The sequence below is a fragment of the Spermophilus citellus genome (assembly GCF_964194105.1).
Source record: "Spermophilus citellus genome assembly, chromosome: 6".
NCBI classification, from domain to species: Eukaryota; Metazoa; Chordata; class Mammalia; order Rodentia; family Sciuridae; genus Spermophilus; species Spermophilus citellus.
In genome coordinates, this window is record NC_138187.1 from 102,202,154 (window position 1) to 102,223,812 (window position 21,659).

General features: G+C 49.1%; 1 protein-coding gene across 1 annotated transcript in view; it reads right to left on the reverse strand.

The window, feature by feature from the left end:
* The window catches only part of LOC308651275 (signal-induced proliferation-associated 1-like protein 2), a gene marked incomplete at its 3' end in the record, with an annotated part of 82,813 nt that extends 61,382 nt beyond the window's left edge, over positions 1–21,431 (reverse strand). Inside the window, 1 exon segment of the mRNA XM_081298201.1 lies at positions 21,346–21,431.
* Positions 21,432–21,659: the final 228 nt, after the last annotated feature.

Below are 21,659 nucleotides of genomic sequence, written 5' to 3' on the forward strand. Positions count from 1 at the left end.
CTATAGCTTGTAGTGTAAAATTACTGGGGATGTAAAAAGAAAATGCCAAAGGGAAATGGAACAAATAGTCACCACAGTTAACACCTGCATATGGCGGTCACAGACCCTTGACAAACAGGAGCAAGGGAAGCTCAAGCAGGCCGGCTGACCTGACCAACCAGTGCACTCACCCCAACAAGGCCTCCTGCCACCAGAGGTCAAAGGGAGATGGGGACAGCTAAAGGCACATTTCTTTAAGTAACCGAGCAGGGGACAGCAGCAACACCAGGGGATATCTGAGAGGACTGTGTCCCTACAGTGCTCAGCCAGTGAGGAAAGGAGAGGGCCCTGTGCATGGTGGTGGTGGGGGGAACGCTGGTTGTAACTGCTCTGGGTGCACTTGTCCCCAGAAACCCTATCTTGCAGGACCTCCAGTGAAAGCCTGGCTCCATGCTGCCTCCTGCCTCAGGCTATTCTCTGGGTCTTGATGGATGAGCTTGTCTCTCACAGGCTTGAACCACTCTGCAGGCTTTGCCTCCTGGGAACATCTGAGAACCGGGTGCTCAGCATAGAAGGGGCTATACACACAGTGGCCACTGAGGGTTTCCCAAGAAGGGGCAGCGTTTAGAGTGACAAACGTACATTTCTGTGCTCTATTAAGCAGCATCTGAAAACAAGAAATCAGCTTTCTTCCAGTTACCTTCCCTAGTAAGCTATAGCCCAGATCAACACTGTCCAATCAGTCTTTCTAACTTCCACCATGGTCTGGATCCAGAAGGTCCCCGAGGGCTCGTAAGTGGGAGGCAGTGTCCACAGCGGGGCCCTGGGAGGTGACTGATGGTGAGAGTATGACCTGGCTGATGGCTTGCTGACTTATGGCACTACTGGGAGGCGAGGAAACTGGAGACACAGGGCCTTGGGGTTCTGTCTCTGGAGACTGTCTTGTCCCTGCCCCTCCCTCTCTCTGCTCCTGGCTGTCATGCAGTGAGCAGCTTCCCTCTGCCACCTCCTTCCCCCAGATTCTTGCCCTAGGGCCAGCTGACAGTGGACAGTGGACTGAAACCTGAAACATGAGCCAGGACAATTCTTTCCTCCAAGTTGTTATTTTCCAGGTTTTTGTCACAACAACAAAATCTGATTCACACATCCTCACTATTTTGAGCTTCCATGTGAGAGAGCAGGCCTCATCTCAGCAAGCCTCACGGCCTGCGAAGTGTGTTCAAGCGAGCAGAGATGAGGAACCACGTCTCAGGGTGACCAAGAACCTATCTGTTGTCAGAAAGAGGCTTCTCGTTTTGGCGTTTGCCTAGGAGTGCCTGTGTATAATTTCCTAACACAGGTGGCGATCCACACAAAGGAGCCTGCATGTGGAGACAGCATGGTCTCCCTGACAGGCAGTGAATGACTCACCATGGCTCCGCTCTGCAGGGGGCAGGAGGCTAGCAGAGATGGCAGCCACTCCAGGAGGACACGGATGTGACACCAGACAGCCACCAGGTCAGACAGCCTTCATCGCATCCTACACAACGGCCAACACCACACAGGCCTCCGTAAACACAGTCACTGGGCATTGTGACACAAGTACTTCCACTGCTCCCAAAGGCACAGCTTAAGACTCTGACACAACTCACAGGGAGAGCAGCTCCAGAGCGATTCCCTGGACACTGCAAAGGGACAGCAGGTGCCACTGAGGGACCTGTGTGACAGAGACCACCCTGTCCTTCAGGCTGCATGTAAGGGACGGAAGCCCCAGGGTCCATGCACACAGCTCAAGGAATCAGTGTCCAGACCCTCACTCTCCACTTGCCACTCTTCAAAAACTGGCCCAGCAGCCCTGTCTTGCCCATGGTTCCGTTCTCCCCAGCTCCTACCTCCCTGCAGCATTCCAGTCCTAACCCTCCAGTCACTGGCCCAGGACAATTGAGAACGCCAAGCATCAAGAAGTCCATCAGGACCCACCTGGCCTCTGGAATCCAGCTCTGAGTGTCAAAGGCAATCCCTGGGAAACTCAGCCCATGTGGGGATTCTGGATTCAGGACACAAGAAGTCAGTGGGCTGCCATATTAGTGACTGTTGTATTCTGCTACCTTTCCTATCCTCTACTATCCCCCCTCCCCTCCCCTCCCATCTTCTCTCTCTACCCCATCTACTGTAATTCATTTCCCTCCATGTTTGTTATCCCATTCCCCTCAACCGATGTGATTCTGCAATCTGTATTTGGGGTAAAAATGGGAGTTCATAACCCACTTGATTCTAATGTATGAAATATGATATGTCAAGAGCTTTGTAATGTTGTGAACAACCAATAAAAAAAAAAAAGAAGAAGAAGTCAATGGGTTGATGACGGAGTGTTCCTAAACACACCTGGCAGTCTTGCCACCGTGCTGGGGCTACCCAGCCACAACCTCATTTACATCCTCCACAAGCACATTTCCAATCAGCCATTACAATCAGTTCTCTGGACTCACGGAAAGACAGACTCCAACCAGGCCAAGCCTCATATCTGCTACTGTCTACCTCTAGTAACAAAAACAGACAGCTTAAATGTGAGATGTGTGACATGTCCCCAGAAATGTGCAGAGTATGTGACATTTAAGATGTTATTTCAGAGTGCAAAGGACAAACATCTGAGACCACGCCTGCAGAGAAGGCATCCTCTGGGGAGGCCAGCCAGGATGCAGCTGTCTCAGGGCCTGAGAATGTGTCACCAGAGGACCAAGCGCAGGTGCACCTGAAGAAGCAGTGGCCCGCAGACATGCTGAGCAGGGGAAGGGTGCAGAGGTGGTGGGCTCGAGGTTCCTGTTTGCTCAGCAGTGGGGCAGCTCTGAGCAGGGAGGGCAGAGCTGGACTTGCCCAGAAAGCATGTGTGTAGCAATGTGCAGGATGAAGCTGTCAAAGAGATAAGCCGAGCATGGACGTCAGCTGTGCGGGGTATCCACACAGAGCCCTGTGCCACCAGAAAAACCTCCCCATTTGCTGTCCATGTGGCAGCCACCAGCATCACAGGACTGAGCACACAGGACATAGCTGTTGAGACCAAGGAATTGCACAACCTGAATGCAAGCGGTCACAGGTGCCACCCTCGCACACACCAGGCTAGAAAGCTACTTCCATTCCAAGAAGGACAGCAAGATAGTCCCAGTGTCCCAACAGGGGGAGGCCGGGAGGTGAGCAGGCAGAGCTGCGGTGGAGGAGGAACAGCGCAGGGGGACAAGGGCTCCAATTGGGCATGCCAGGCTGGCCATGACAGCACAACTGTAGGAGCAGGGCGCAGACGTCTGCAGAGGTAGGTAGGCAGCAGACCCAGGGTGAACTCAGCTCCTGAAACCAACATCACCTGAGAGGCAATGAGAAGGTCGCCCAAGTGAAGATTTCGAGGTCACCACCTCAGAGACAGCAAAAGAAGCCCCTTAGGAAGACATGTTCATCCAGAGGGAAAGACGACCATGGAACCCAGCAGAGCCAGAAATGAGCAGGTGCAGGATGAGACCCAGCGAGAGAAGTGCCACCAAAGCCAAGACTGGGGTGTTAAAACAGAGGCTACATGAGGGTCAGAGGAGCAGAAGGCCAGGAGGGCGGGTGTACAGGCAAGCCACAGCCCTACAGAGTCGGGAAGGGTCACAGAGGGGTCTGTGCCCAGGAAGTGAGCTGGCAGCACAGGGGCTGGAGGGGTGCTGGGAGCACAGTGGCAAGGTTAAGGGCCAGCCCTCCCTTGGCAGATGCCAACCACCCCAGGGGACAGCAGATCCACAGGGGGTCCTTAGGCCCCGGCAGCAGCTGCATGGCTGCACCACATCTTCATCAAGAGTTTCTTCTTTTGGGCTCCAGTTGCAACCCCCAGAAGAGTCCAGGTGACCCTTTTCTGACCACCTGTTAAGTAAAGGTATTCAACAGAAAGAGGCATTCAACATACAGACGGGAAGTGAGCAGGCAGCGAGACAGGAGCCCACTAATCAGAGTCCTCAGCCGGCCCTCTGGCCACCTGTCAGCTACAGCAGCTCCCTCCCAGCCCCGATCAAGCAGAAGACCCAATTCCAGTGCAGGGATCAAGTGCAGTCAGAGGAAAGGCACATGGCATCTGCAGACCTTGCTCCTCACCCTCCATAGGCTGCACAGCAAGAGGGAACGTCCCAGCCATGCCTCTCCAACCTGCACTCTGGCTCGAATCACCAAGAGGAACAGCACTCCTTGAACACAATTCTTCTGACTTTAAAACGTTCACCAAAATTTGCTCAGCTTTTCTAGGTGGTCACAGTTGTGCCCTCCTGGCCACCTGCTCCCAGGTCCAGCCTGAGCCTGCGGGCTCTTGGGAACACACCAGGCGCTCAGTGGCACACAAAAGGAGCACCTCGGCACAGCTGCTCTGCCGAGCACCAGAAAAGCACCTTCGTGAGCATGGCCCAGAACCTCCCAGCTGCCTTTCCCAGCACACATTCTAGCTCCAGGCAGCAGTGTGGAAACTGGGGTCTGCTGGCCCAAGAGGGTACCCAGCTCAATAATTCCTGGGTCATCATTGTACCTAAACCATGGTAGGTGTCCAAAGACCTGACAGAACACGGTATTCCAAACCCTGCGCCCATTTCACTGAGATTATACTGACTCCAGGGATGCAGCTGTTTAAATTATAAAGATAAGAAGAGACTTCTGAGTCTCCAACAGCACAGTGCTACTTCTCACACATGTCACCAGCATCTGCCCGTGTGTGCCCACAGACGGGTGCCCCTACTGCTTGCTGCCTGAGACAGTGCTGGGCCAGATACAGTTATCTCAGCTGCCCGACAGCACTGAGCCACACAGTACCCCAGGTTCACACCACTGCAAACACGTCAATACTGTGTGTATGCACAGGTGTCCTTGGCAACGACAAGAGAATGGACTTCAACATCCACTAAAGCTTTCTGTCCTAAACCATTGCACTCTGATGCTAAGAATTGACTTCAGAGTATTCAAACACGGTTCTTAAATCACGCTTCCATATGTCACACAGGCTAATTCACAGAGAGACAATTAGCCTTTGACACTGCATTTAATTTAATAAGCCATTTCAGAATTTTAATAGAAGCATTAACAGGCGTGAAAGAGTAATGAACTACTTTTGAGACCTTATAACTTACAAATTAGCTAATTTTTATTTTTAATGTAAATGTCAAAAAGCATAGTATCAAAGGGCTGGCAATTTTTCTGCTAAAAAGACATGAAAATGATCTGAGTCAAGGTATGTCTGCTTCCAATGATAAGCAGAGAGATTCTATGGTATTTTTAAAGCAAATGCCAAGAATCTCTTGCCGCTTGGTGGCAACACGGAACTACTTCCCCTTGCCCGTGATCTTCACAGGCCCCATCAGAGGAATGGAACTGTGAGGGTTAAATGACGTCGCTGTGGTAATTCCTTCAGTGCCTCACCAATAAACTGTGACATTACTCCTTAGTACTAAAAAATACCCTGGAATTAATCTCAATGCTTTTAAATTATACATTTTGGACTGGGGTTGTGACTCAATGATAGAGAGCTCACCTAGCACATGCTAGGTGCTGGGTTCAATCCTCAGCACCACATAAAAAATAGAAAAATAAAATAAAAGTATTGTGCCCAACTATAACTTATAAAAATATTTTTTAAAAATTATACATGTGTATATGTTCTTTCTCATGTAGCAAGTTTAAAGAAAGAAGTTAGAAGGTGGAAAAGCACGATGCTTAAGGTCCAACATTCAAGACCAGCAAATGACTTTCAAAGGAGATCTACCTATGTGAGACTCAACAGACTACAGATGCTCTCGTGGTGAAGAACAGGTACTGAGAACATTCAGGAGTAGAAGGCTAGTCAATATTTACTAATTACGTTCCTTAAAAACTTCTGTTATATACACTCAAAAGAATAGCACAAGGGAGACTGCATAATACAAGAAAATCAACCCAACTTATATTGAACCAGGAAACTATAATGAGATAGATTAATCATTTTTAAAGAAATATAAAAGTCATTCAAATAATTTAATAGCATGCTTCTTCTTTTGCAAAATTAGTATGTTCATTTTAGAAAAACTGGAAAACAAGTGCAAAAGGACAAAGATAATTATACACATGTAACACAACATAAAATGTAAGTAATACCACAAATTTTTAATGTATCTTTGTCTGAACAATACATATGCATTGTTGATTTTCCTGGGAAGCTGAGATATATACTACTCTGTAAGAAAATTTTTTCACTTACTATTCTACAAACATTTTTCCACGTTATTAAATAGCCTTATAAGATATGTAATGGATTTAAATTACTTGATTACATACAACATCCAGAAGTCCATTTTACTGCCAATATTTTTCACACTAGAACCTACACTACGCTGAGTATCCTTATGTGGTTTCACTGGGGTAAACAAACCCACACACAACTAGAGCTCTACCTAGAAGATCCAGAAGCCATACCTGAAGCAGGGAGCACTGAGAAGCAGTATTGACCCTTCTCCTCTGATCTCTCGGCCTGTCCTGGAAGGGCCTTCAGGCACAGGTGCAGGGACCTGGCAATCGCACACGTCTTGCTGGGAACACAGAATATTTAGACAGAGCTTCTTGCAAGGAGGCCAATGTCCAGTGGGGGCTTGCTGCAGGACAGGCCACTTGCATGTGGCAATGACTCCAAAACAACAGAAGACAAATTAACAGACTGGAACACAAGGCCCGTGCCCCATTTCAACACACTCCCTCCCTCCACCCTCCTGGCATGGGTTTAGCCAAGCATGTGGTCCTCTCCCTCAAAGACAGCTTACTTAGCATTTTGGTGTCAGCAGGTAACTCAAGTTAATAAAGGCTTTCCTCTGTGTGCTCATCCTGCATATTCCACAAACTTGAGGCGCTCCATGTGCACCCAGAACAGACCAGCATGCCCAGAAAAGGAAAGGCGTGGGTCAGACATCCATGCCAATGAAGAGCAGACAGCAGTCACCCAGGCAGGCTCACATGGGAAGAGGGTCACTAGGCAGAGGGGCTCCAAAATACCATGACTACATTCTAAATCACAGCCCCCAAATAAATCCTCCCAGGAACTCCTGGCCCACTGTCTGCAATAGGCCAGTCTTCACAAGGTCAACACATGATCTGACAGCAACCCACACCCTTCCCTTTTAAAAAGGGGCAGCTGGTTTTTAAAAGTAACCTCTTTTAGTAGTTTGTGCCCCAAAATTTTATCCTGATCCTCTGAAAGGTAATTTTCATACACAAACTACCCACAGACCAGACCAGATGTGGCAGAACTTGAGTGATGAGCACGTGACTGAAACTATGAGGATGGCATCATGATGGTGACATTTTACAGCTAGCTGTCAACTATAACGCAGAAGAGTGCAACACCCAGACTCCACCATGCTCAAAGGACAGAGGAACTTGGCCGACAGAATAGGGTAAGTTAAGGAATGCAACATTGTTTGTCTTCCAGATAAAAGTTTAAATGAAGAATGAACTTGCTGGAACTGTTTCAGAATCTCTTTCAGTTCCCATGGACACTTCTAGGAGAGGGTCTATCACAGGTGCCTGCTGTGATACGCATTCCCCCACAAAGCTGTGCGTCAACCAAGCCTGACTGGCTACCAAGCAAGAAGCCACTTCCCACACTGAAACCTTCCAATACCAACCTGCTTAATGGCTGCCTGGTGAGAGCACTTCACGTGGGGACTGAGCTCCTACCAGCATGAATCTAGTTACAACTGCAGAGCAACTGAGAGTCACAGGAGCTGCTGTCCCCAAGTTCATTTCTCTCGAGCAGACTTTCAGGAACAAAGCTATAAGTGTGTCTTATTTCCATCTTGTGATGAAATGTGTCCAATCACTTGTATCTATTTAATAATTAGCCCTCACTATGTTCTCAGAAGGACCCACCTGCACAGGATTGCAATTGGAGAAAGAGAAGCTCCCTAGGTCCTTTCCACAGAGAAGTTCTGCAGCCTGCATTGACCTAGAGGAGCTTTCTGTGCAGGCAGGAGGGCAGCAGGGGCTGGACATAGCAGGCTTCCAGGGCTCGAGCAGCAGCAAGACTCAGGCCAGGGCCACAGAGGACAAGAGCAGGAAGATCCACCTCAGTGATTTCTGTCGTTTTATTCAAATGGAAGATGTAAGGAATTCAGAGAGAACTCTATACACAGCTAAACACCTGTATGTTAGCCAGTGTCTGCCTCCGAGTTCTAAAAACAAGAGAATAAGCAAGCACACAAACAACCCCTGGCCCTGCACACATGCAGGGCAGCAACCGTCACCCCACACCAGCCACAGGAGGCACCACACCCACATCCATCCCCAGCAGTTGGGTCGCATCAGGGCCCAGGGAAGGGGCCTGAACACAGGCACAGGATGGGGACAACACCCAGGCAGACAGCTCAGCAGCTTCAACCCTCACTGATGCTGTGATCTCAGCTAAGGCCTCAATCAGATGAGGAGCCTTGACATTATAGGACCTTTAGACGACACTGAAGCAAACCCTGAGGGGAACAGTGGCAAAGCTGCAGAAGCTCACACAAGGAGCAGGAGCATCATGGCAGGCACCCCACAAAGCACTATGTTCCCCATGGGGTCCAGAGGACCTTCCCCAAGCTAAGAGTGTACCATGTAGCCTCTCAAGGTGTCAAATGCAGAACTGTGTCCAGACAATTCCACAAGTCACCAAGAATTTAAACTTGAAGAACAGAGCAAGGATTTAAAAATGTGAAACAGAAATACTACTATAAAGCAAGATTAGAAGGATCAGGCTGTTGGAAACTTCCAATTAAGTTATAATTCAATAATGTTGATTAATGCCAAAAATGTTGATGAGTGAGTTAGCTCATCTCAGCTTAGGAAGCACAAAATATGATATTTCAGATGCTATGTGCTTTTTAAACTCATGAAATGCACCCCATCTCTAAGCTGCAGGCAGCCAGGCAGGCTCTGAATGCAAAAACCTACAGATCCCCACAGGACCAGAGGCACAGCCAGCAGGCCTCTGTTCTGAGTCTAACAGTGACAGCACTGAGCAGAAAGGCGCTGGGCAGAGTACCTCATTTAGAATCACCAGTGCACTGGCAGCTTTCCTGCACCTCCCACTCCCATGGACACAGACTGAGAAACCTGGCCCGGTGCAGGACTCCCGTCCACCCCCATCCAGCTACATACCAATCAACACCACCAACCCTGTGCCCACAATGCCTGTGGAAGCAGAAAAAGATAAAAGCTCCAACAGAGGGAGCAGCGCTACCAGGGCAGAGGTGGGTGTGAGTAGGACCCTTACAGGAGAATCTAGCGCCTGGCTCCAGCGGGCACGTGGTTTCATCACTCCCTACACCACAGGCCAGTCCCACTCACCCATGAGTTTCACATTCCAGCTGAGACAGTCACAGCCCTCAGAGTCCACACACACGGTCAAGGGCCACAGCTCTTGTTGCCCACAAGTCATGTGAGAAACTCCCAACTGCCTTAGAGAGTCAGAAACACCCCCTCTGCAGCTGCTTACCCACAGCCACTGCCACCAAATCAAAGGAGGCTCAAGACCGTGCCTCTGCTCAGCCATCCTGAGCAGCTGTGCTCCCCTCAAGCGGGAGGTTCCCCGGACCCACCCGTGCTTAAGTCCCTGGCAAAAATTAGCAAGATCGGCATCCCCCACCTGCCAGCAGTGCACCCCAGCAGACAGCAGCAACAGAAGGGGGATGGACACCTTATGCAGGCTCTCCAAACACAAGCACTCCCGTGACAGAGCCCGTTCACCTTTCCACCTCAGAAAAATTTAAATGTCATGTTTCAAACAAGAGTTCAAAACAAATTTTTAGTGGGAAGTGACAAATGCAGCCCTATCACCAAGTATTCTTTTGTGCATCATCATTCCAGAACATGAACACTCCAACCATCAGAATAAAAGTTTCGGGGCAAAGCTGGACACAACTTCTCAGCCTGGAGCACAGGAGCAAAGCCTGCTCTCTCCAGCACCCAGGAAAAAGACCTGACCTTCTAGAACGGATGCTTTGGTCTGGCAGCTCCACACATCCTTGTGAAGCCACAGAGTAACCTAGGACTCAATGCAGGACCAGCACAGTGGCCCCACCCCATTGCCACACCCTGACACCTAGGGTCACTGGCCACATGTTGCTGTCCTGGAACCCAGCACAGGATGTGCTATATGTGGCCCTCAAAGTGGCCACATCATTGGGTTAGAACTGGCTTCAAGGGTCCCTCAAAGTGCTAGCCAGTGAGCTTCCTTTCAGGTGGAAGCAGTGTGGTATGAGCTCATCACAGGCCAAGTGCTTCCCAGACCCCAGCTCCTAACAGTGCCTGGCCCCAGGCACCCAAGCAGCATGCAAGCCAGAGGGTTCTGCTCCCCAGGCCCCTGTGAGACCTGTAAGCAAGCACTGTGACTCCACTCAGCAAGTGACTCTGACCAGGAACGAGGTGCTCGATGATGCCCACCCACGCCCCAGTGACATTGCTCCCAAGTTCTGGCACCTGTCTGCAACCTCAGTCTCCTTAGCCAGAACTAAACCACACCACAGTCTAGAGCAGAGGGTGGCACCACTGCCTCCAACAGCAAAAAAACAAAACAAAACAAAAAAACAAAAACCACAAAACAAAAAATAGCTAAAACCAATTTAGAGAAATATCACACAACCTGCTCCATCCAGAATCACCAGACAGCAACATCTCGTCTAGCCCCACAGCCCAAGGCCCCAGAACCGCACCTGCTCCAAGAGAAAGTGCACACACCTGAGTGCCCAGCAGACAGGTGCCCCACCCAGCTGACCCTCTTCAGGACACCACAGGGTCGGTCAATGGCTGCCCGTTCACAGGTGTAGAAACTGAGGCTCCTGAAGAGGAAGCAAGAGGCCTCCGGATACCCATGGAGCATCCCTGTGATCCTCTCAGAATGCATCTATGCCTTGGCATCAGAGGACGGAAGCCAGGGTCTCCACGTCACAAGGAATTTCATCCTACCACAGAAGCAGGTGCCAGCGAAGCCCCAAATACCAGCACCAGCATCAAATGAGGCATCGCCAGACACCAGGCGGGGCAGAACCGAAAGACACTATGCTACTCCATAGGCCCAGGCCCAGGGCTGGCAGCTACAAGGCATTCCCTAGCAACTAGAGGTGACATGTCATCCCTAGGAGAAAGAGCAGAAGTGAAGTATACCCAGGGAACCAAACCTTCAACTGACCCATTTCCTGGGCCCACCACTGCAGACTACTCAGTGTGCTGGAATGAAGCTCTGGGACAGAGACAGATGGTGGATGGAAGGACCTGGGTTGAAAGCATCAAACCAGAGAGAAGTGCCCACACGCCAGACCTCAGGTTGTCACTCACGACAGACAGCTTCTTAGCCAGGAGCAGTGACACACACCTAAAATTCCAGCAACTTGGGAGTTTGAGATAGGAAGATCACCAAGTTCAAGGCTAGCCTGGGCAATTTAGTGAGACCCCATTTCAAAATTTTAATAAATAAGTAAATGGGCTGGGGCATGACTCAGGGGTAAAGTACCCCTGGGTTCAATCCCCACAATCCCAAGTATCACCAAAAAACAAAAAACAAACAAACAAAAAAAGAAAGCCTGCCTCTGTCCTGTCTGACACTACATTCAGAAGTGTCCCTGGAGCAGGGAGGATGATCACCCTATCAATCCAGCCCCTCAAGAATCTTTCCACACTGACAGCACAAGGCACACGCAGAACCACCATCAGCCAGGACAGCTGATGAAAACCAGTTTGCTTAAGGGCGCCAGAGGCTCAGCAGCACAGGGCTCAAGGGGCAGCTATGAGGCCCTGAAACCTACAAGTCAACCAGATTCTATCTTGCCAGGCAACACCCCCTCGGTGCAGACTTTAAAATCTGGTTCTTCAGGTCTAGTTGGCTAATCTCCTCATATCATAAAACTGAACTCAGGAAACCTTTGTTTTAATAACTGCTACATTTGAGCTACAAAGGATCCCTCAGCTCTGCAGAAACACAGGTATATTTTTTTCACCTTGTCTCTCAAGCAGCCCTCACAATTAAGCAGCTCCTGTGGCAGGGCTCATCTCCAAAAGCAAAGTCTGCCCAGGACAGTGAGCCTGCAGTACATATCAGCAATCCCACAGTGGGCACTTCCAACCCCAAGCTCAGTGGGAAGGACCCCATGGGCAAATGACCAGACCAGATGGGATACCACATCCCTGCAGGAAAAGGGAAGCAGAAATGCACCAAGACATATGCAAAATCATCTGACAACCAACACAGCCTTCGAAAAGGGCAAGCGATCAGTGGAGGGCAAAGCAAACCTGGTGGGTAAAAGGGCACGAACTGCGGGATCCCACTTAGGTTGATCTTCATTCACCGGGTCAACTCTTAGCTATGGCAGAAAAAGAAGCAGTCATTTCCTGGCATGGGGGTAGTAAAGTGACTGGGAAGAAGCAGGAGAGAATTTTATGCAGTGGTATCAACATTTCATATTCTGGCAAAAGTATGGATTACATGGGTGTATGGATTTATCAACATTCCCAAACTGATACTAAGTATTTGTGAATTTCATTCCATAAATTTCACCTCAAATAATGCAAGTATTGAATCCACTGGCCATCTGTGTGCCAAAGTGCTTTGTAATGAGCTGATCTGATGTGGTGTGCGCAACTTAGGAGGAGATGCAGCTAAAGGAGGAGAGGGCCCCGGGGTGAATGGGAGATGGAGATGGGCAGAGACAAGAGAGTCCAGTGTCAGCCACAGAGGGGCTGGGTGGCGGGTGGGGGCCCCACACCACAAGATACTTTCAACTCTCTTACAGAGAGATTAGAAATCTCTGTGCAAGATGTCCAGGGAAAGCATGTGTGGCTATGTCCTATTCTGGATTTCAAATGAGGATGCAAATCTCTCCAGCACTTCCTTCCTGGGACACAGAAGTAGACATGAACCAAGGGACAGCATGGGCAGCTGGAGGACAGCCCACAGAGCCCACCAACAGGTGGGATGCAGTGACACTGCCACTTTCCACAGCTGTCTTTTCTAAGTGCCAGTTTAAAACTGATTGATGGCATAACTCTAAAATATATGGCTTCTGGGAATCAACTATATATTGCAAATGCCTCACTATAAAATCTCAAAACATGACCCTGAATTACAAATATTATACTGTGTGTAGATTCTCTGGACAAACAAGTGAAACAGACTCAGTTATTTCATACCAAAGTACAGCTTATCTCTCAGGTGCATCCAGAGTAACTTTTCTTGTAGGTTTATGACACACTCTATAACATTTTACAAATTGTAAGAAAAAAATCAGACTGCCCATCTTCCATGAAAGAGCAGACCGTCAGCTCTTGGGAGACGCTGCCCCTTGCTTCTCCTGACTGCTGCTTTTGTCAATAAAGTCCTTTTCTGGAGCCTTGAAACTACCCAGACAAAAGAAGAGTCTGGTTTTGAGCAGGCAAGATCGAGTGAGAGTCCCAGGATTAAATGGGCAACTGAGACCCCTGCATGCACTTGCTGGTCCCCACAGAACCAGGAGAGGACAGGAAGACCCCAGAAAGCACTCAAGACCTAACTATTTCCTGAGCTCAACCCAAGTCCCACTGCGACCCTCAAATGACCCCTGACCACACCCACCCACCGTTCTTAGCTCCCAGAATGTCCAACAGAAGAAGTGTGGTGCCATCTGTCCTCAGTTCTCATTTACACAGGAACCTGCTCCTGATACACAAGACACTCACAGCTGAGTGGGCACTAGCTACTCACCTATTAAACAGCCCTTCCACGGGCGACAGCCCTCACAGTTACACATTCTCTTCTCCAAGTGCGCAACATGGGGAGATTCATTACAGGAGAACCCACAGGTCCCTTTGAGGCCTGAAGTCCTTAGGTGTTGGTTGATTTGCTGACTGTGTCCCACTCTGCCCAGGGCTGGAGACAGAGATGGAGCAATGTCTCTGCCCTCAGGGCAGCACACCCTAGGATGCCATGACAATCTACACACAGTATAATATTTTCAATTCAGGGTGGTGTTTTGAGATTTTATAGTGAGGCATTTGCAACACATAGTTGATTCCTAGAAGCCATGGCAGAATGCCAGAGGGTAAAATGACCTGGAGACTGTGGGGACCCCATCCTCATTTTAAAAGTGGACTACCCTTGCTGTCCAGGAAACTCAGCAAATTAGACAAGACCACCAAGCAGCCCTCACCCACCTCCGTCCTCTGCAACAGCATGAAATTCTAGTTCACTTCTCTATGATGCTCCACATAGCTTGAAGGGAAGAGGCCTGCTTGTATGTTTAATTATCATCCTTCTCCTTCATTTTACCTTCTCCAGAAAAGCAGGTTAAGGTTCAGTTTTAACAAACTAATCGTGGCAGGAACAGCAAGGGAAACCGGAGATATCCCTGCTCCAAGAAAGCAGGAAGCCCAGAAAAGTCTCTTCCACGGTGAGACTGAGGACTGGCCTGGCACCTCCCAGCACTCACACACAGCCCAGCTGGTCCACATCCCCTGGCTCCACAGCTCACTTCCCCGAGAACCCAGGCTGTGGTGCCAAGCAGAGGGATGAATTTAGAAAGCCTGACAGAACCACACACACTGCGACAGCGCCAACAGACATCCCAGATTTAACTGCCCTAAAATCATCCGTGGGAGCGCAGCAGTGATTGCGTCAGAGCCACGCCGGCTGGCAAAACACCAGTTTTAAACAAACTGTCCTGTTCCCTACCAGGGGAACAATGTTTTGGCACAGTGCCAACTAAGCATTTCAGTGAGTGTTCAAATCCAGCTTCGATATTAATGTTTTATAATTCAATGACAAGGTGAACAAAGTCTATATGGGCTGCATCTGCAAGGGTGTTATTTTCTTTGTTGAAAGCATTTATTCTTTGGGTGAGTAAAGTACTGTAGATGAATCCTTTTAAATATTTAAATGCCTGAAATTTATTTAGGGATTCACATTCAATTGGCTTAAACAAAGATTATGCAAATCTAGCCAAGTATAAATGCAAAATAAAAACTGTTTTCCTCTTATACTTCCTTTAATCTTGGCAAAGACTGGGAGGCTAAAGAAATGTTCTTTGCATGACCACAGAAGAGCCCACCAGCTTCCCAATAAAGGCACTGCCTGGCTCGGGGTCCACCAAACACAGCGTTCCCAGCTGATAACAGCGCACTGGCTTACAGACCAGGCATTCTGTACACAGAACCTGCAGCTCACAGGCAGCCCCGCCATCCCCAGGGATAGTGAGTGGGCCCCTACACTGCATATGTGCACTCCTGCTCTACTCCTTGCCCTCCTGTTTCCCCTCCCACAGAAATTAACTGAGGGCCCCCTTCTTGCAGGCAGCTGCAGGGCAGAGTGGGGAGCTCTGGATGTGCTATCAAGAGGCCTGGGTTTGAAAGAACTAATAAGGTTCAGAGGGCCACTTTCCCCTTTAAAGTGCAGCCTCTGCACCTGTAAAGGGGAAGCCCTGCCAGACAGAAGGGAGAGCAGGCGCCACCCAGCCTGTGGTCCTCAGGCTACAGAGCCAGAACACCAGTCTCCTCACACTTGGCCTTCAGAACTGTTGAATGGGTGGAGAGACCCAATATTCCAAGCAAATGACTTAGAATGACCTTCGAATAACAAAACTGCCTGATGAAGTAGATGCTCCTCTCATTCATGAGGGCACAACTGCAGCACTCTACAGCTCTGGTCACGGCAAGGAGGTAGCACCACGACATCATTCTCCTCCAAATCAAAGCCCAAACCATGTAAACCACAACAGTTCTGGGGAAATACAGGCCAATGTCAGAAAGGCCCTTAGGAAAAATAATGAATGCGAATCACAGGGCCATGAGGAGTGGAGCTTCCCCTGAGAGGCTGCAGGCACCTAGAAACTCTTCAAACACAGGAAGGAGCTCCACAGGCAGAGTGGTGGAGCAGCGGCTCCAAGTGAGGGCCACAGATTTCAAGAGATGACAAATGAACACTGAGGTACATAGAGGGCACCTCCACTGCTACTCATTCTTCATGAGATATACACTGTCTTGCGCAAGATGTCTCGGCATGGCAAAAGGTACATATATGCACACATGTATATCACACATGTGCACATTCAAGGTTGTACATGTATATGCCCACATGTATAGACATCTGGGAGTTGGCTGTGCAGCTAGGATGCACAGAGGAAGAAACTTCAGGAACCTACTTCCAAGCAACCATTGTTCCTTGGATTGAGGCATTAAATAGCTGAAACAGTAGCATTTCCTCTGCAGGAAGGATCAAACTGTAATTCCTAACATCACTATTAGAACCTTCAGTACAAACAGGAACCACATCCCAGAGCTATTCCTGGGCCACCGGAATCCCACTGTTGCTTGCACAAGGAACCATCAAGACACCTGGGGACACAGTGAGAATAGTGCGGTGCTGGGGACACGGATTACCAGAGCCAACACTCAAAAGTTTCTCAGCCCACACAGCAGTTTGGCCTGCCCAACATTCCCATTTCTCAAAGAAACAATTTTTAACTGCTCAGATGGTTTATTCAGATATTTTGACTTAGTGGGTAACTTAAGAGTAACTGAAGACACATACAGCAGCCTTTGGACTGCTGGTCTCCTGCCACATTCTCAGGAAAGGCAGCAACAGCAAGGGTGAAAGTAGAGCACCCACATGGCAGAGCTTCAGGTGCCCTACGGCTGAAGCAGATTTACCTGGGAAATGAAAAAAATTGTATAAACTAAAGCACCAAGAAAACAGGACAAGACTGTGGCTCCCATCCCCCCTGTCGGGAAGCAACTCAAAATACTACCGTAACCACACTGAGAAGCAAACTTTCCCATTAAGTCCCAAGGATTCTATTCTGTAAATGTTGCAACAAAATTAATTCAGGTGTATTAAAATAGGTTGGCGATCACTACCAAGGACTTATCTATGTGACTGTTTTAATTTATGTTATGTTATGTTATAATTTTCGTTATTAATCATATGTATTTTTACTACATTTAAGTTTTATACATGTTACATGACTAGGATGATATGACAAATGGGCTGAGAAAGTTCAAGACTTCTTCATTTTTCCTATGTCCTTTCTGGTACCCCCAAGGTCTTCAGAAGTCATGGGGCCCCCTAGTTTCTAGTCACTCAGTCATGAAACATGTATTATTTCCTAATCACCAACTATATGCAAAACAGGGCTTGACTTACCAAGGACACATTAAGAATGACTCGCTTCTTCCTCATAGCAACCTGGTAGGCAGAACCAGCAAAGCAGCTGAGAACACGCTTTCACAACCCTGTGCGGGAAGGCGGAAGGTGGCCATCACGAGCAATGGAGCAGCACTTCCCCCAGCCCAGGCGTGACCCTGGTAAGCCTGGAAGGAGCCCTGTGGCTAATGGGACACAGCTGCTAGTGCTCAGCCAGCTCACCAGGCTCATCAGGACACAGCCCAAGGGACAATACTGAGCTAAGGCATGCACCATGTTTCTTTGGGAGGACAGGCAAAGGTGTTAAGTGACAGGATCAAATTCCCAAAGCACCCTGGGAGGAACCAGCCAAAATAAAGCCCAATAAAGTCTGGCACACCATGGCAGGAGTAGGGAACAAAGAGCATAGGGCTGGTGGCCAGAAAGCCACCAAGTCAGAGAAGCCCAGAGGCGAATGCAAACTCAGAGCACAGCAACACAGTAGCACAGCAGCAGGTGGCCAAAAAGGATGTTCCTGCTCTACTCTGAAAGGTCAGGGGCAGGTGGGGCACTGGATCCTAGGCCCAGCTCCTACAGGGACTGTTCCATAACTAAACTACCTCTATAAAAGGATGTGTTCTAAAGGCCACCAAGACAGTAAAATGTGGATAAACAGGTAGAATTAGGTCAATCCCATTAAGTCAAAAACCTTTCTAGTTCTAAAGGCCATCTAAAAGGTAGCACTCCCACCCCTTACTGGCCATGCCTGGGTACTGCCAGAAGACCACCTCAGAGAATTCAGGCATTGAGGAAGGCTGGGCCGGGCTGTCCATGACTTCCACATCCTGGTCCTCTGGGGACATTCTCAGTGCTCCATACAACAGGAGAACGGATGGGCACATGGGCGTGCAGGTAGCTGGGTACAGATGTTCTCTCCAGATGGGAAGAGCCCCCCGCAGTCTGACAGCATATACAACCTTTGGTTGTATCAATACATCTTGATGAAATGCTTAGATGATGAGAGTAACTGCTATTATTAATTTCAATATACTTCTATAGCAATGTTAAATGCAGACAAATATGCCCATCCCTAAAATTTGTGGTTTTTTTTTTTAATTTTACAGGAGGATGGAAATAGAAAGTGTAAAATAAGGAAAAGATAACCTTTAAGGTCCTTTCTGACCCAGAGATGCTAAGACAATGACACTCATTGCATACCCTCTTCCTTCCCAACACTCAGGTTGCCATGCAAGGTCGAACAGGGATAAATACAGCAAGAAGCCAATCACACTAAACACGACATCTTATAGGAAAGAGGGCCCATACAGCTGGTCAGACCTGGCCCCATCCCAGGATTTCTGCTCTTCAGAACAAAGCTTATGAATCAAGTTCAGAAAGGATCAAAATAAATTATCCCTGAACTTGTGAGGCATTTAAATTCTTACCAGACAGATACCTCTCCTTAAAAGGGGTCACAGGTAAATGCAACTGGAATAGAAAAGTTCTGAATCACTGACTTCAAGGTAAACCAAGCAGCTAATACCCAAAACAGGTTTCAAACACAAACGTGCAAGACCAAGAAAGACACAATCAGGAAAACATAAACTATCCCAGCCTGACATTTGCATTACTGATAATTTTAAACAATAAAGCAACCTAAACTTCTGGTACTGAAGGAGACTGTGGAAATAACTAATCCCAACTCGTCTGTGACAAGGAGTAGAGAGGAAGCTTGCTCCCCCGGCACCCCTCCACCACCCTGCCTGGTGCCTTCTGCCCACCCTGAAAGGGAGGCAGCTGTGTTGACAGAAGCAGCAGAGCCACAGTTCTGGGTTCTTTAAAGCTCTGCTTCCTACTTTACTCAGGCTTAAAACAGAGAAGAAGAGCTAAGCTTTTCAGTTAACAGTAACAGCCTAACTTTTCTTCCAACCTAGTACGTCTTTGGAAGCTTATAACCCTAAAGCACCATTGCAAGAAGGTCAGCTCTTCAAACACTAAATGACTCCTCAGTTCCAAAAGGTAACCAGGGCATTGATCCCTTGGGACTGGGGAGCAGGGGCTGCACACAGGTGAACTTGCAGTTCTTCTCCATGATGCAGTCAAGGATTCTGATGTCCAAAGTTTTAATTACCAAACCATCACTCCTTCAAGATACCTGCTACTATTTCCTCACTTTCAGAAATGGACAGATTTTCAAAATTAATAACCCACTTCTCCCCTTGCCTCAGATAAATAGATTCCAAGGTGGACAGCTGTTGACTGAGCTCAGGTATCAGGGAACCCCAGCCTCAAGGGAAAAAAATAAGAAACCTCCAAATCCCATGTTATACAGCTTTAACTACCATACTGTCACAGATGCCAAGTCATGATAATCTGATCATTTCACTATTAACTAAAAGTTACAAACAATAAAATTTAAGCTCTTTAAGAAAGCCTAACACTTAAAAACATAGAAAGCATTTTACGAAAAAAGCCATCTGGGGGAAATCCCAGGCCCTGCTCCAAAGCCAGAAGCTCCACCCCACATGTGTATCCCTCTCTTTATTTTCTGGACCAAATGCTTGCACTGCTTCTTGCCCAAACTCCCCTCACCCCATCTATAGGCAGCAGGTGGGTACTGATAAAAAGCTATTCCTCATTTCACTTCACTCCCTACTTCCCAGATGTTTGCTCAGTAGCTTTTATTTTTTCCTTCAGCTACTTATGAATACACTCTAATTTAGAACAAACAAATTCAATGTGTCATAGTTTACGCTGAGCAAGGCACACAATAAATGACAGCTATAAAGATAACTTCAAGATATTTCTCCTGCTTATAAATAAGTCTGCCTACCAAGGCAGGATTTAAACAGGCTGCTGCATTCTTGCTTTAGAATCAAGTATTTAACAACATAACTGGGAGACGGCTGCCGCCAAACTGGTCAACTACAGGCAATTGTACCTGTCACAAAAGGTTTGTGCTCAGAAATGAAGATGCAACATCATCTGGGGAGAGGAAATGAAGCTGCCCGACACAATCCCTGGTATGAATCATGCAGACACACTCCAACTGCACCTCTTCCCAAATGCATCAGCTGGTCTCCAGGAACAATCCCTGCAGTGTATGCTCACAGCTCAAGAAAGACTGCCCTTTCCCGCGAATTATCAGAGAGACATATGAAACGCAAGATCATATAAGAGGAAACATTATCTAAACAGAATTACAAAGCCCACCCAATAACTGAATTCCCCCATAAATAAATCAAAACACGAAAGATATTCCTAAATATGTAATCACGGTAATCAAGTTCTCCTTTGACATTCACCTTTGGGAATGCCAGAAATGAAAGGACAGTTTTCCAAGCCTGCAAAATATTGGTTTGTATACCTCTTATAGGGAAGAGAATATTAAAATAAAGAAAAGTCAACAACCCTGGAGATTTTCTTCCTTTCATTACTACTTGTAAGACTATAAAAATCACAATCTAGATTGCAGATAGGCAACTCAAATGCGCAGTTTACCAAAGGCTTGTCATAAGAAAGCCATCTAGTGTTAAAGTTTAGAAATGAAAACTGCAGACAAAAGAAGCAAAGAAAAGAAAAATTTGTGAGACTATTTTGAACTTACTGAGCAAACCCATGAAAATCGCCAAGGTTTTTGTTTGTTCGTTTTCCTTTCTAAGCCAGCCCTGTCCACACCAAGGCGAACTCTCAAACTCAAAGCAAAGCCCCCCAGGTCTACAGTGCCGTTTTGTCCTGGGAGCACAGTTCCCCGCCCGGCGCGCCCGCCGTTTCCCACACTCGGGCTGGAGTCACCCCCGGGCTGAATTATCTCGGCGAAGCAGGTTAACGATGACAAATACCTCCCGGGGGGCAACGCCAACTTGTTCCAGGCTCTAGCTCGGGAGGATAAGCCGCAATTGATTCCTGGGTTGCGGCGCGGCTGAGATTGATCTGAGGGCGCGCGCGGGGACATCCCGCACGCAGTGGGGCGCGGGCCGGCCGGCGCGGGAGGGCGCGGGCCCGCGCTCACAAAGGGCCCGCGGGCCCCGGGACCCACCCCGCAAGGTGGCCGGCCCGCACGCCCAGCCTCGCCGCCGCATCGCCCCGGCCCGCGCGCGGCGATGGGCACGACCCTTCGCCGGTCGCCCGGCGCTCTGGAGACCGGCGGCCCCCGGCTCCCAGCACAGCGCCGGCTCGCGCGCGCCCGCCGCCCAGCCGGCGGCTCCCCCGGGACGGTCCCCGCGCCCGCCACGCACCTCAGAGCCGCCGTCCCCGGACCCGCTACGGCCGGCGCGCGCAAGACGCGCCGCCACCTCGCCGCCCGCCGCCGACCCGCGCGGCCCATCGGCCTGGACTCCGCGCTGCGCTCAGGCGGAGGCGGCGCACCGCGGAGGCAGGAGCTCTGGCTGCGCGGGCGGCGGCGCTGCGTCCTCCCGCCCGGCTCCAACTCCTGCTCCGTCTCCTCGCCGGCTCCCGCCGCCGCCCGCCGCCCGGCACCGCCCCCGCACCGCCCGCCGCCTCCCATTGGCCGGCGTCCGGGAATGCCGCCTCCTATTGGTCGCCGCTGGGA